The sequence below is a fragment of the Falco peregrinus genome, chromosome 6 (assembly GCF_023634155.1).
Source record: "Falco peregrinus isolate bFalPer1 chromosome 6, bFalPer1.pri, whole genome shotgun sequence".
In the NCBI taxonomy this organism is placed as follows: domain Eukaryota; kingdom Metazoa; phylum Chordata; class Aves; order Falconiformes; family Falconidae; genus Falco; species Falco peregrinus.
In genome coordinates, this window is record NC_073726.1 from 11,944,741 (window position 1) to 11,958,241 (window position 13,501).

General features: G+C 38.9%; 1 protein-coding gene across 1 annotated transcript in view; it reads right to left on the reverse strand.

Moving 5' to 3' along the window:
- The window catches only part of KCND2 (potassium voltage-gated channel subfamily D member 2), a 286,590-nt gene that overhangs the window by 219,949 nt on the left and 53,140 nt on the right, over window positions 1-13,501 (reverse strand). The gene's annotated exons all lie outside the window — the stretch shown is intronic.

Consider the following 13,501-nt stretch of genomic DNA (forward strand, 5'->3'; position numbering starts at 1 on the left):
CTTTGTTTGGGTTTTTTTGTCTGTCTATTTTCTGGAACAGTGGAGAAAAGAATTAGGAGACCTGTCAAAGGATTAGGAAACAAACTTTCTGGTGCAGCGCTTTCTCTGTGTAGTGCCAATCTGCTTTGCAGTATTAAGAGGCAAGGGAGAGGGTGGGTCTTCCTGACTGAAATCCGATGAAAGTTTTTTAATCTTTTAAAGGTTATGCATTATGCCTCCACTTTCACATCTCAGAGTGAATAAAGTTTAGGACAGATTTTCAGTGAAGCATGTTTTGAAATGCCATGATACTTTTGTAAGTAAATAATTAATAAACAAATCAAACATTTAAAGACTAGGCTGTGAGTGCTGCAGAGTGCCTGGATAGCATTTACAGTTGGTGGAACACACCCTACCTGTGTCTGTGGGGCTGGGGTAGGCAGGCAGCTGCTCTTTCGGTGTCACCACTGCTGGTCTTCTCTAGTGAGTAGACAGGGACAAGGAGTGAACAGAGACCACAACCAGCCTCAAGCAAAAATCTCAAATTCAGCAGCTACTATAGCAGTGGGTAGAGAATGTTTCTGCTTGCTCAACCTTTTGGTTTTTTCCTTGCTCCCCCTTTCATTTCTTTCCTTTTCTTTCTTTTAAGCTTACATTTTTAGAAGGACTCAAACAAACTGAAAGAAGGAACTGCATCACACTCCATCACACCCTCCCCAAATCTACGATCAGACAATGGATCACATGGGACAGATGTTAGCCACATCAGGTGCTGTTGGAAGACGTTTAGATTCTTGGTGGTTGAACACTGGGCAACATTGTATGGAGCAGAAAGAGTCAGCAACTCCAGTGAGGAGCAGTGCCAGCTGCTTCCTGGATCAAGGAGGGAGAACAGATCAGAACCCAACTTCGTCAGTCTCTTTTTAAGGGACAGTAACCCTAAAGTCATATAAAAATCCTTTATTGTCTAGGAGGAATTTTCGCTGCTTTGTCAACTTTCCTCATTGCAGGAGCTAGCCTTAATTAGCTCTGTGCTAATGAACCATGGCTAAGGATAGATAATTACTGTTCTCATTGAATAGCAATTTCATCAGGTTGCACTGATACTTTTATGTATGGGTCATGGAAATAATATTAAGACAGTCACATAAAACACCTATATTAATACTGAAATTACTTACTGGTGTGATACTAAGCAATACAGCAGATTTTAAATAAATCTGCTCTAATTACTTTTGGTGAGAAGGATCATCTCCCAGGTCCTGAAGTTTTATCTGCCTGGTCATGTTCCTGAGCAAGCAGTATTGACCCGAGGAAACGAGGCACAGGCTTGCCACTTTAGACCGGGATTTCGGTGGGCTTTTAATTTGTTTCTTTCCATACTCACTTTATGTCTGGTGAAAGAAATGTATTTCTTTTAGTTTGGCTCATGGGCTTCAATGAAAGTAGGACTGTGACTTGGCACAGAAGTGCAAGCTGGAATGTACAGGCATGGAAAAAAGCCTGGAGAGTGATCGGGGACAAATGAAGCATTGAGACAGGTGTTGGCAGCATAAAAAAGAGGAATGCAATAGAGAATAAGGTTAGAGAGATAGCTTGGGGCAAAAATTTGAGGGTCTTTCAAGGCAAGGACACAGACTCTGAACTCAAGGTGAGGTGTGTGAGTAAAATAAAATAGGACTAACTTTCTTGATGAGCTCTCCAAACACACATTATAACAAATTTTGTACTTCTATTGTTTAGAAGTGCAACTTCAACAGAGAGAAGCTCGGTAGTTTTGGTCTGACAAGATTCTGATAGGCTCTCAAAGAACAATAAACATCTCTTGACTAGCTTAACATAAAATAAAGTAGAAAAAAACTATGAACAGATGCACTCTAGAAGCTAAAACAACCCAAGGAAAAGAGACTGCAGATATGAGGGCCATGTTGTGCAGTTTCAAATTAATCATTGCTTCACGGGGTGGAGACTTTGGAGCAACATACTCAGAGATAGCCATTTGCTCAGAACTTGTTCCCATTTTCCCTCAGGAGCTGTGTCTTCTTCAAAATCCCAGAAAAGAGAATGAGGGTAGGTGTAAAGCAAGAAGCAGTATGAACGTTGAAATGTTTGCCAAACCCAGAAGAAAGCAGTTGCTGTGAACCTGCAACTAAAAGTAGTATTCATAGAAACACATTTGTTCCCCTCTCTGAACTACAGACAGCATCGTTGGAAGAAGATAAACTGCTGCAATCCTCTGCATGTGTTAAAACACAGGATTATAGTTTTACTGCCACTTCATAGGGTCACTTAGTAATGTATAGGACAGCTTTGCTATGTGATTAACGAATTTTGACAGATATTAGGTGGTGCATAGTTCCAACTTTGCCGTAACAGAAATAGTCAGCTGAAAATATCTGGAATCTAAAGGAAGGTTAACCTTCACTTAAAACATTGGTACTGTTTCCTGAATGATGTAAGGACATGTTGGAAGAATATATACAGTAAGTAACAGCCATAAAGAAAAGTAAAAATTATGTCAGTAGCTGCAGAACAAAAACAAGTTAAAAGTTTAGACAAGACATCCTGGTGGATAAGCAGCTCAGTATGATTGAACAGCGTGCTGCTGTGGCCAAGCAAGCCAACAGGATGCTGGGCTGCATCAACAAGCATCACCAGCAGAAATAAAGAAGTCATTATCCCACTCTATTCAGCACTTGTCAGGCCACCTGTTCAGTGGTGGCCTGTTTAGAATACCGTGTTCAGTTTTAGTCTCCACTACACAAAAAAACTGTGGACAGGCTGGAGAGTTTCCACAGAAGGACCATGAAGATGATCAAAGGACTGGGAAGCCTGCCATGTGAGGAAAGGCTGAGAGATCTGGCTTTGTTCAGCCTTGAGAAAAGAAGTCTTAGGGGAGACCTTACCTCCATGTTCCAGTATTCAAAGGGTGGCTGCAAAGAACATGGAGACTCCCCTTTTACAGCAAAAGATGAGGGGTAATGGGTACAAGTTACTCCTGAGGAGATTCTGATTGGTCACAGGGAGGAAAATTTTTCACAAGGAGATTAACCAGCCATTGGAATAATCTCCCCAGGGAAGTGGTGGACTCCCCAACATTGGACACTTTCAAGATTCAGCTGGACAGGGTGCTGGGCCATCTTGACTAGACCGTGTTTTTGCCAAGAAAGGTTGGACCAGGTGATCCTTGATGTTCCTTCCAACCTGGTATTCTATGATTCTATGATTCTTCTAAGGAGGTCATTCACATTTAGCATCCAAGAATACTAAAACGGTTGTATATGTTCACGGTTATATCTCATCAGAATATCACTTCATATGAAAATCACAGTTGTCAAAACTGGAAGAACCTTCTGCATATATATACTGGGTTTGCTCTGGCTTTCATTTCATGGGTTCCTTACATCCAGAACCAAGTTACCTGAAAGCAGAAATCAGCCCAGAACACCCAGCTGTGTTACTTATCAGTGCAGTTACCTTACATATGGAAAAATGGGTTCTCAGGTCCTTGACATCAAGGAGGCCATTTGTTGGATCTCTCCTACATCATACGATTACATCAGAGAAGGAGATGCTACAGCCCTGCAGCCAGAGTATTGATGTCAGAGACACTGCTCTCTCTAAGACCTGGAGTCATGACAATACATCCCAGGTTGCCCTTGAGCACTTCTGCTGCTAGGCTATGGTATGGAAGGAGATGTGGCAGCAGACGATGATATAAATAATGGTGATCAGCCCCTTCAGATGCCACTTTCTGTATTGTATAAGGTGCCTGGGATCTACATAACAAAAATGGTTTTGAAGTATGAACTCTAACCTAAAGAAACAAAGATCCTGAATTGTTTCTAGTTCCAACCTCTCTCCCTTCCCAGTCACTACCCTTCAAAGCATCATGGAGAGCTTTTTTGATGGTAAAAAATATATCTCATATTTTTAATTCTGTCTAGGATATACCTGAGATTTCTATATACAGAAAATCCACATCAATACTTAGAATGAAGCTTTTCAATTGACAACAAAATTTGGCACGAAAAAATTTAGACTTTTTTATAATTTTCTTGCAACTTGGGATAACAGGATTCTTTTCACATGAAGTATTTGTTTGCCAAATCACAGCCATTGTACAAGATAAGAATAACTGACTTGTCTAAAGTTAACTGTCTTGTGAAAGAGTAATGAATCAAACTGTAAGCTCTGATCACACAGGACATAATCTTTCCCACCAGAGCAGTCTTTCTTTTCTAATCACACTTTTCAAAATTATTGTTCTTCAGCAACACTCCTTCCACTATGAAAGCTGCCAAGGATACAAAATAATGTAAATTCAAGATAGCACATTGTGATAGTAACAGAGCAGCTTTTTTTCTCAGAATAGTTGGCAAGATAAACACATGCATGTGTACATATATATATATGGAAGGAGTGTGACAGGTGTTTATGTACACGTTTATACATTTATACATACACACATGCAAAGACACTACATTTAAGGAAGAAAAAAAATGAGCACTACTGTTCTTAGATCCTACCAAGTGTCCCAGGCTTGCTTCCTTTCAACCGTAAATGCTTTCGTATCTGCTTCTGCTGATCAGCAAATCATCAGTATCTTTTCTGGTTTAGAAGTTACCAGCATGAAACTTTGAGAAGGCATCCAGAGCTCGGTATCGTTTCAGAAATCCACAATGTGTAATTAGTGACGTCAATCATATTATTAAAACGTAACTGCAGAAAGCACTTCAATAATAAAAGACTAGGATGAATATTAGAGGTCTTTTTCAGTATCATAAGCACAGTGAAAACAATTTATGTAGCAATCTTTTTTTTTTTTTGAGCCTGATTGATACAGTTTTAAGAATTTTGTTTGTTTACACATGAAAATCATCTTAACCATAGCTTTCAAATATAGTTTTATATCTCAGAAAATTCAGCTGGCTTAAAGGATTGTTAAATTATAAAAAAAGCTTGACCATATTATCTGCTTTGATTTTCATCTCTCTTTACTGGGAATCTGTCATATAGAGAAAAGGGCAACGAAGCTGGGGAAGGGTCTGGAGCACAAGTCTTATGACAAGCAGCTGAAGGAACTGGGGTGGTTTAGTCTGGAGAAAAGAAGCCTCAGGGGGATCTTATTGTTCTCTGCAGCTACCTGACAGGAGGCTGCAGGCAGGTGGGGGTCGGTCTCTTCTCCCAGATAACAAGCAACAGGGCGAGAGGAAATGGCCTCAGGTTACGCCAGGGTGGTGTACATGGGATATTAGGAAAAGTTTCCTCACTGCAAGGGTGTTGAAGCATTGGAACAGGCTGCCCAGGGAGGTGGTGGAATCACCATCCCTAGAGGTGTTTAAAAAATGGGTAGATGTGGTGCTTATGGACATGGTTTAGGGATGGACTTGGCAGCTGGGTTAACATTTGGACTTGATGATCTCAAAGGTCTTTTCCAACCTAAATGATTCTACGATTCCAGGAAAATCATTCTGCAAACTGTGTACTTACTAAAACTGCAGAAAGCTAACAACCCAATCCTAAGCACACACCCAGAGACCTTCATGGGAACTGAGGACGGACACAGAAATAAATAAATAAAGGAATACAAGGAGATAAAATACTGAGACAGGATGACTCATTTTGTATCAGTCAGTGCCAGCTCTGCATTTGCATTGTGGAAGGTCAATTATCTCACAGTGAAATATAGCTGAAACTATGAACTCAGTAGCTCTGGGCACTTAACACTGTTTAGATCTGTACTTTAACACTTAATTTAATATTTTTCCTGAAGGGGAATGATTAATAATTGCATTCAGTGAAGCATACACTTTAAAAGATTGACCCACATGAGCTGTTGGTTTTTTTTAGGATCAGAAAAAAGTAGCTGTTTCCCCAGACACCATCCACTTATGTGACATTTTTTACGCTTCACAAAGCTGCCGAATGTAACGTGCTAAAGGCAAAATTTAAGATAACTAATTAGAAGAGTACTTTGCAATTATGTTTTAGACCATTCAGCAACAAATAAGAGTGAAGTATTGTTTGATGTTGAGTCTGATATTGATGAAAGTTCAGACTTTCCTCCTATTGAATTCAGTGTCAAGTCTCACCTACAGCTTAAGTGGAACCAGGGAGCAGGCAGGAAATGTCTCTTTAATTCTTCAGTTTGCGTACTCAAACATACACTATTGCTTTGAAAGAATTCACTCCATATATGAAAGTATTTTTGACCTCAGCAATACCTTGCCAGACCTGAGATATATCCCATGTACATTTTGAGAAACAAGAAAATGTAAGCAATGCGAGACCGAGACAAATAATAGCATGAGGTAAGAATGCTTGATTCACTATCTTAGTATCAATTCAGAAAGAGTCGAGAATAAATTTTCTAAGGGCTTTTAAGAGCTACAGCACAAATCAAGTATGGTGAAATCTATTTACAGTCCAAACATTAATGTTAGACAAATAAAATAGTAAATTTTCTGCTCCTCAAGACTCTTTTGATACTAAAACCTCAATTATAATAATTAACATTCCACATTTTTGGTGCACATTGCAAACAATAAATAATTTTGGCAATGAAGTAGATAGGCAATATTATTCATATTTTATTATGTTATATATCAGAAAACTGGAACAAACTGATTTAGAAATGGACTGTCAAAGGTTTTTGGCATATAAAGCTGGGGATTGGAAACAAGAGAATTTTAAAAGTTTAAAGATGTTTAAGTCCTATAGATTAAAAAGCCAAGAAGAAGCCATGCCCTTATTTGGGTCTTCAAACCAGCATTCTAGTTAATGAACTTGTCCAGAGAAAATGCTGCATGCTGACTGGACAGAGAACGGTGCACAAAACGGACAGAGAGATCTGTTAGAAACCGTCTTTGAGAATCTAGCTACCTCTGCACAGAACAACACAGCAGTCGCTCTGTCATCAAAATGGTCAAGAAAAATTTTGTCACATTTCCATTGTATTTCAAACGTGTATCTCATATCCTGCCAAGGATGCTCACAGTTATGTCCGTTGTGTTTGTACATTTGTTTGTGGATACAATGCATTAGGAAGCACACCGACAGCTTAGCCACCAGTCTCAAAAATCTCCAAAGAGCCATTTCTTGGCAATAATTGTTGGTTCACATCCGCAATAGCTAATCTTAACACCGTGTTAGGTGCAGGAGGTTCTCTGCTCCATGCCAATGCTTTGAGAATACAATGAAAAGAATAGGCTTTTCAATCTACTATAAAACAAATATTGTTAAGCAAATGCCCTTTATGTTTATCTTGAAAAATATTCCCACTCTCAGATTTATAGAGAGGCATATGATGTAATTATTAACATGTGATGTCCTCTTTAATCTGAGTAGCATGAATATGCAATATAACTGAAAAGCCCTTCCATCATTACAGTGGTGAACTAAAAACTGAAACTTGCAGCTGGGCATTCAATAGTAACAGATTTTTAAATAGAAGGTGAAGGTTATGGTCAATCAATTAAATATAATTTAAACCCCCCACTATTTATTTTACTGCTACTGAATGAAATGTGATGTGTGCAGACAGATGTTGCACAGCATACTGCATGTCATTTCACACATTCTCTGCAGTAAATTAGGCTTCATAATTTGAACTATTTACTATGGAAATGAAATTTCAAAAATTGCTCAAGAAACACAGTTTACATTTCCAGTGTATAATTATCACCAGGGTTAATGACACAGTCCTTTCACACAGTATTCTTTCAGTTCCTTAAAATAAAGCCTAATTCTCTGGCACATGTTTGAAATGAGACCAGCACTTTACAGTTTTGGACTTAATGGTCTAGCTTATCTCATCGACTTCTCTCCCTCTGCACCAACCAGGTGGCACAGAGAAGTGAAAAACATCTCACCAGCAGGTGATACTCTTAGTGTGACAGATTCCCTGGCAGTCAGAGCTGGTAAAGCTGTTTCCCATCCCCTCTCTCCTACATCTTCCTACATTCCCTGGGCTGAAGACAACAGCAGATGAGCCAGAAGGATCAAGTTCACTCTTTTCCACACACCCTGCTTTACTCAGCAAGTAAACGGTCCCATTTACCAGCAAATAGGGATCAATGTCTCTCACTGTCAACGCATACATATTTACTTTACACAGTTCAGAATTTGAAGAAACTTCAATGGGACTTTAAAAATCTTGTAAAGAGGTGCTTACCTCACATCATGATACGCTAATCAATGAGGTGGCTTTCGTTAGCATTCTCATGCCTGAGGGTAACAGCAGACACCAAGACAACTATTTCCAGCACCATTAATTCTCATGAATATTTTTACAGAGATCCTGCAAGGATGCTTCTTGGCTTTGTCCATCATGGCTATTTCTGATTCAGTGCTCCAGCTAAACAGTGCCAAAACTATTCAAAACGTGTGCCAAAGGGGTTTCCGCTGCTCTGTAAGTATAACAACTTCTGAACTGAACTGTCAGTGCCCTTACCCTGGTTATATCCCAAGTTTCAGTCCTCTGCTGGATTTCTTTTTTTTTTTTTGTATTAACAATTAACTGTTTCTATGACTGGTCTTTTTATTGAAATCACTGTAATTTCTTTTGAATGTGTACAGACCATTAGATTATAGCAAAGTGGCGCGTGATGCTTCTCTGAAGACCTTAATTTGCTTCAGTCAGGAAACAAAAGGATATATAAATCAAAATACCTTACAGAACTCCAAATCATAATTCTTACCAAATGTGATCTCCCACTAACTCACTTTAGTAAAACTGAATAGAACACTGACTTTCTCTTCCATGGTGCTGTCAGCCAGAACAATGTATTTACTAAATAAAAGGATAAGTCCTAGATGAGTAAAGTCTTAAGTCCATAATTGTCGCAGCACTCTCCAAACTATCAGGCTGCAACAAGGTCTTTTACCATCTCATACCAGCATACACTTCATACAGTCCCTCTGCTGCCTTCTCCTCGTCTCATCCAGGGTGTGTGTTCCCTCTTTTCTCTCCACTTCTTCCTCTCCCCGCTTTTTCCTCCTCTCTCTTCCTCGGCTGCCCTCTCTTCATTGACTCTCAACCACCTCACTTAAACAGTCACACCTTCACCTTGCCTACATCAACCAACCTGCCACCCCTGAAGCCAACCCACACTGTATATTACCAATGATTAACCCAGCTTCCTTCCTCTACGATTCCTCCTTCTTTTTTTTTTTAACATTTTATACCTTATGTTTTTAACAATTATTACAACCTTTCTACAAATAAATTTTTCATACAATCCTCAATAACTCCTCTACACATAATAAGAGAATTTCTGTTAAAATCATGACCTATCAGAGGTTTATTCCTGAAAGAATTCTACTGGCAGAACTCCTTAAAGTCAACACAGAAAATAACCAATTGGTCTGGCCTTAAATACAGCTTTTACAGCCATTTTACCCTCCTTTTGACAAGCTTGTCAAACAACATTTCATCCTATCTATCTTCTTTAAGAGGTACAATATTGATCCTTCCCAGTGTGCCAATTAATCTTCCAAAAAGTTTTAGAGGGAAAATGCAGTTATATTTATCTCTAAATCAATATTCAGTTTTCTAGTTACAGTAATCAGTTTTGTTTCAGTTCATGCAATTTTGGATGGTTCAAACTTACACAGAAAAGAATTTTGGGCTACAAATAGAGAATTAAGTGCTTATCTGATATGTACAGAGGAACATGAACATAATGTGTTTTGTAACAGGAGGACAGATTAAGACATTAAGACCAAATAAAACATAAGGAACAGCTTGTTATCTGTAACCAAAATAAATTCTTGTAGATTTCAAGTGGTACTGAACACAATAAATTTTATTAGTATATAAATGTAACGTCCACTAGAAACCATAGTATTTTCAAGACAGAATAATTTTGTTATTTTTAAGGTGTTCTCAGAAGCCATGCATTTGTAAATTTGCCAAAATTTTATATTCAAAGTATAAGGATATATATTTTAAAAGCAGTAAATACAGTGAGTTACTGATCATGACCTGTATGAGTTGACAATTTACAACAGAATCCTAAAATTTCTTATCAAGTTTATTAAGTTCTCTTGTCTTATGTAAAGATATGTTGTCAACTTTCATAGCACTTGATTCTCATCATGGACATGAACTGAAACTTAGGCTAACACCTGAAAGCTGAGTCTTTCCCATGTTGTCAAATGTTGCTTGTTGTGCAAATAAGGCCTGTCAGAAACCTTTCATTACATTTTTAGGCTTTTCAGTCTCCTAAGTTCTCTCCTCTCAATGATATTGGGCAGAAGGAATCTTTTAGCTGTCTACTTGCATGACTCTTCTGGTGCCCAATGGCACACATACCACGACAGGTCTCTAGCTTTATTCTCAGCACAGTTTCCACACATTTCCATCTTCTCTTTGGATATCTTTACATGAAAAAAAGTTGCTGAACACCAGTTTTATTAACAATTCTTACATATTGATTCAATGCAATACCTAGTGTTTTTCAAAGGTGTTTGCTTTTGGAAGAAATGAGACTTAAGTCTGTACCTTCGATGGATTTACATCCTTCACATCCATATGTTAAAACAAAAATAACTCCGAGCTGTAAATTTCAGAATTTGGTCTTTAAATGGTAGATTTTCAGAAGCCTAATTTTGTTTAAGATGATGGATTTAAGTACCATATTTCCAGTTGACATTCTTTTCCTTCCAAAACACCCCTACTGGTTTGAATGCTGCTGCCAAAATATGCAGGCTGCTTCGCTGCTTGCATTCCTCTGACTTCTGAAGCAGCACGGGTTGCAAACTGACATCGCTCTGACTAGATGCTCTGAGCTACTTGTTACTTCCACCTTCTTGGGATGTCAGATTGGATTTTCTGATGTGGTTAAGGAAAGAAGCCCTTTGCTCCCCTTTAGCCACCCTTCCACCCCCTGAAGGTGGTGGGCACTGAGGACTTGTACAAATTCCAAGGGGTTTCTCTCTCCCCTCAGCTTCTGTGGGGAGATCCCTAGGTTCAAACCAATGCTCAAATGACCTGGCATGAGACTCAGTGTAGAAGGGGCAGAAGGAGGAGGAAGGCCTCCTTTCTCTACTGTGTTCCACCCTGATGCAAAATGAGGTGGTCCAGATGTGCACTCTCTTCCTCACAGTACACAGAGGTACACCCAGTCTGCTCACTTACCTACTGGTTCCTTGAGAAGAGCGCTAACATTATCCATAACTAGACCTGCTAGTGGGCTCTGAAATGAACTTTGTGATGCCTCTCTTGTACCCAGGTACTTCATTTTTTTTTTCTCCCCCCCCCCCCCCTCCCCAATGAAGCCAAGAGCAACGTCAGGTAGAGGAAGACAGAGAACACAGGGGTGTTTGTTGCCAGTAGCAATGGTTATGCTAGAGGATACCCTCCTACCTGCAACAGGACTCTCCAGGCACAGCCCTGCAGAGACCTCTTTGAACAAGAGAAGTCATCGCCTGCTTTCCAGTCAGGCTTCCCGTGTGGTGGGTGTCTTTCAAACAGCAACACAGCAGAGAAAATATATTTAAACTTCTAACCATAAAGCTTCAAAGAATTGCCAGGAAGTGTCAGGAGCACATGCAGTTTCTGAAGCTGATTTTAGTTTGCTTCTCTTCTTAGCAGGGGGAAAAAGTATGAATTGGTTTCTTACTCTAGTGTCTGTTCAGCTGGTAGAGTGGGAACAGAAGCGATACGTTTCATGTAGTTTTCTCAACTTCAAGTTTTCAAGGGTGTATCCCTCTGAATTAGCCAAAAATAATCCCACTGAATTGACTTCAAGCCTCATGCTGTCTCATGAACCTCAGTGGTGTGCATACTGCCCTTATTCTGCACAGAGCCTGTGTTGGCACATGTGCTTCTACTGTTCTTTTATGAACCTAGGATAGAATATCAGATCTGGATGTCTTAAATTCTTCCTGGGCTATTTCCTGTAAAATAAGGAACATAATTTTTTTCATACTTGCACCTTATCACCTTGAAAAGAGAACATACTAGTCATAAAGGTTTATGGTTTATTCTTTCCTTTTTTTTTTTTAATTCAGAGATACACTCATTTTTATTCTTGATGTGCAGAATCCTTCAGCTGGTAAAGCCTTGGTAATGCATGACACTACCGGGAAGGTATAATCTATTGAGAATTTGGGATGATATGTGGCAGTTATAGCTTCTTCTCAGGTGTGTAGGGGATTATCGTCTCTCATTTATTTCCATTAGAAAATATTTATGGTTTTACTCAGAGCTTCAGCAGAATGACAGTGCCTGACTGGTACTAATTTATGGAAAGTGCCAAACTGCCCACTCAGAAACTTCCTCCTATGTGTTTTTCCTAATTCCAGACTTGTGAAGCTCACATTTTGGATTATGTGAATGGACACATAGTTAAATCAGGGAGTTATATCCTGAGGCTGTGCATGGTGGTAGGAAGCAGCCTGGGCATGTTGCCTAACAATGTTGAGAGGAAGAGGAGGAGTGGAGGAAAGGCAATATTTGGTGGAATTCATAGGGAAAAAGCTCTATATCCTTTGTATTTATCTAGCACTTCTCATCCAAGAACATCAGAGCCTTCAGCCTTTGATGGAAAGAGAAAAAAACTTCAAGACCTTACTGCTACAAACCTTTATCTAAAGCAGAATTTAAGCCCATGAGTGTTAGCAGTAACAGGGCCTAAATTTGCAAATGATCAAAGGCAAGTGATCAAAGCAAATGAACAATATCTCAAACAGGTTGGTATAGCGCCTTCCCACACATCTCTTTAAAGTATTATTAAACAATGTCTTTGCAATCTGGAAGGTATATTTCCCATGGAAAATAGATACTCTGAGAAAAGCACATTTTGACAAAATATGGCAAAAACCTCTGCCAGGTTTAAGGAACAGCAACAAACAGCTAGTATACTTAAAAATGGAGTCCTAAAAATATGACATGTAAAAGAAGTGTAAGTCAGTAAGGTTTTTCAGAATACTTTAAATTTATTAGCTGAGCTTTGTTATAATCCTCGTGAGGTGGGTAATGAACAGATTTCCTTTTTTCTTATCATTTCTGAAAGTCACAGGCCATAGCCAGTTATGCTTCCCCAGCCTGATTAATACTTTCCTGCAATGAGCAAAATAAGCAGGGACTGTCTAAATTTGGTACTATAAAGTTGATTTGACATGCTATTGACAATGCAAATAAATACTGACTTGGCAACAAAACCTGTCCTGACAAAAAAAACCCACAAAAGAAGACATCTGGCTCTATAACAAGAGGAAGAGGAGAAGAAAAAGTCCTTACAAGTAGTGTTAATTGCATTAAGTATTTAAACAAACAATTTTTCAAAATGTTACACATTTACAAAAGGGTGTCTTGGGTCTACTTATAACTTAAGAGGAAGATTATTATTTAAGCATAAAAATCTTGATTTAAAAATGCAAAGTAGTAATCTAAATGAAGTGTGTGAAGGGGCTGATTAATGCACACCTTAAGTACATTAGGGGCTCTCTGCATCAACAGCACCCTGTGTACGCATCCAAGGTATATTTTAATCAGAACTATTGCACAGATTGT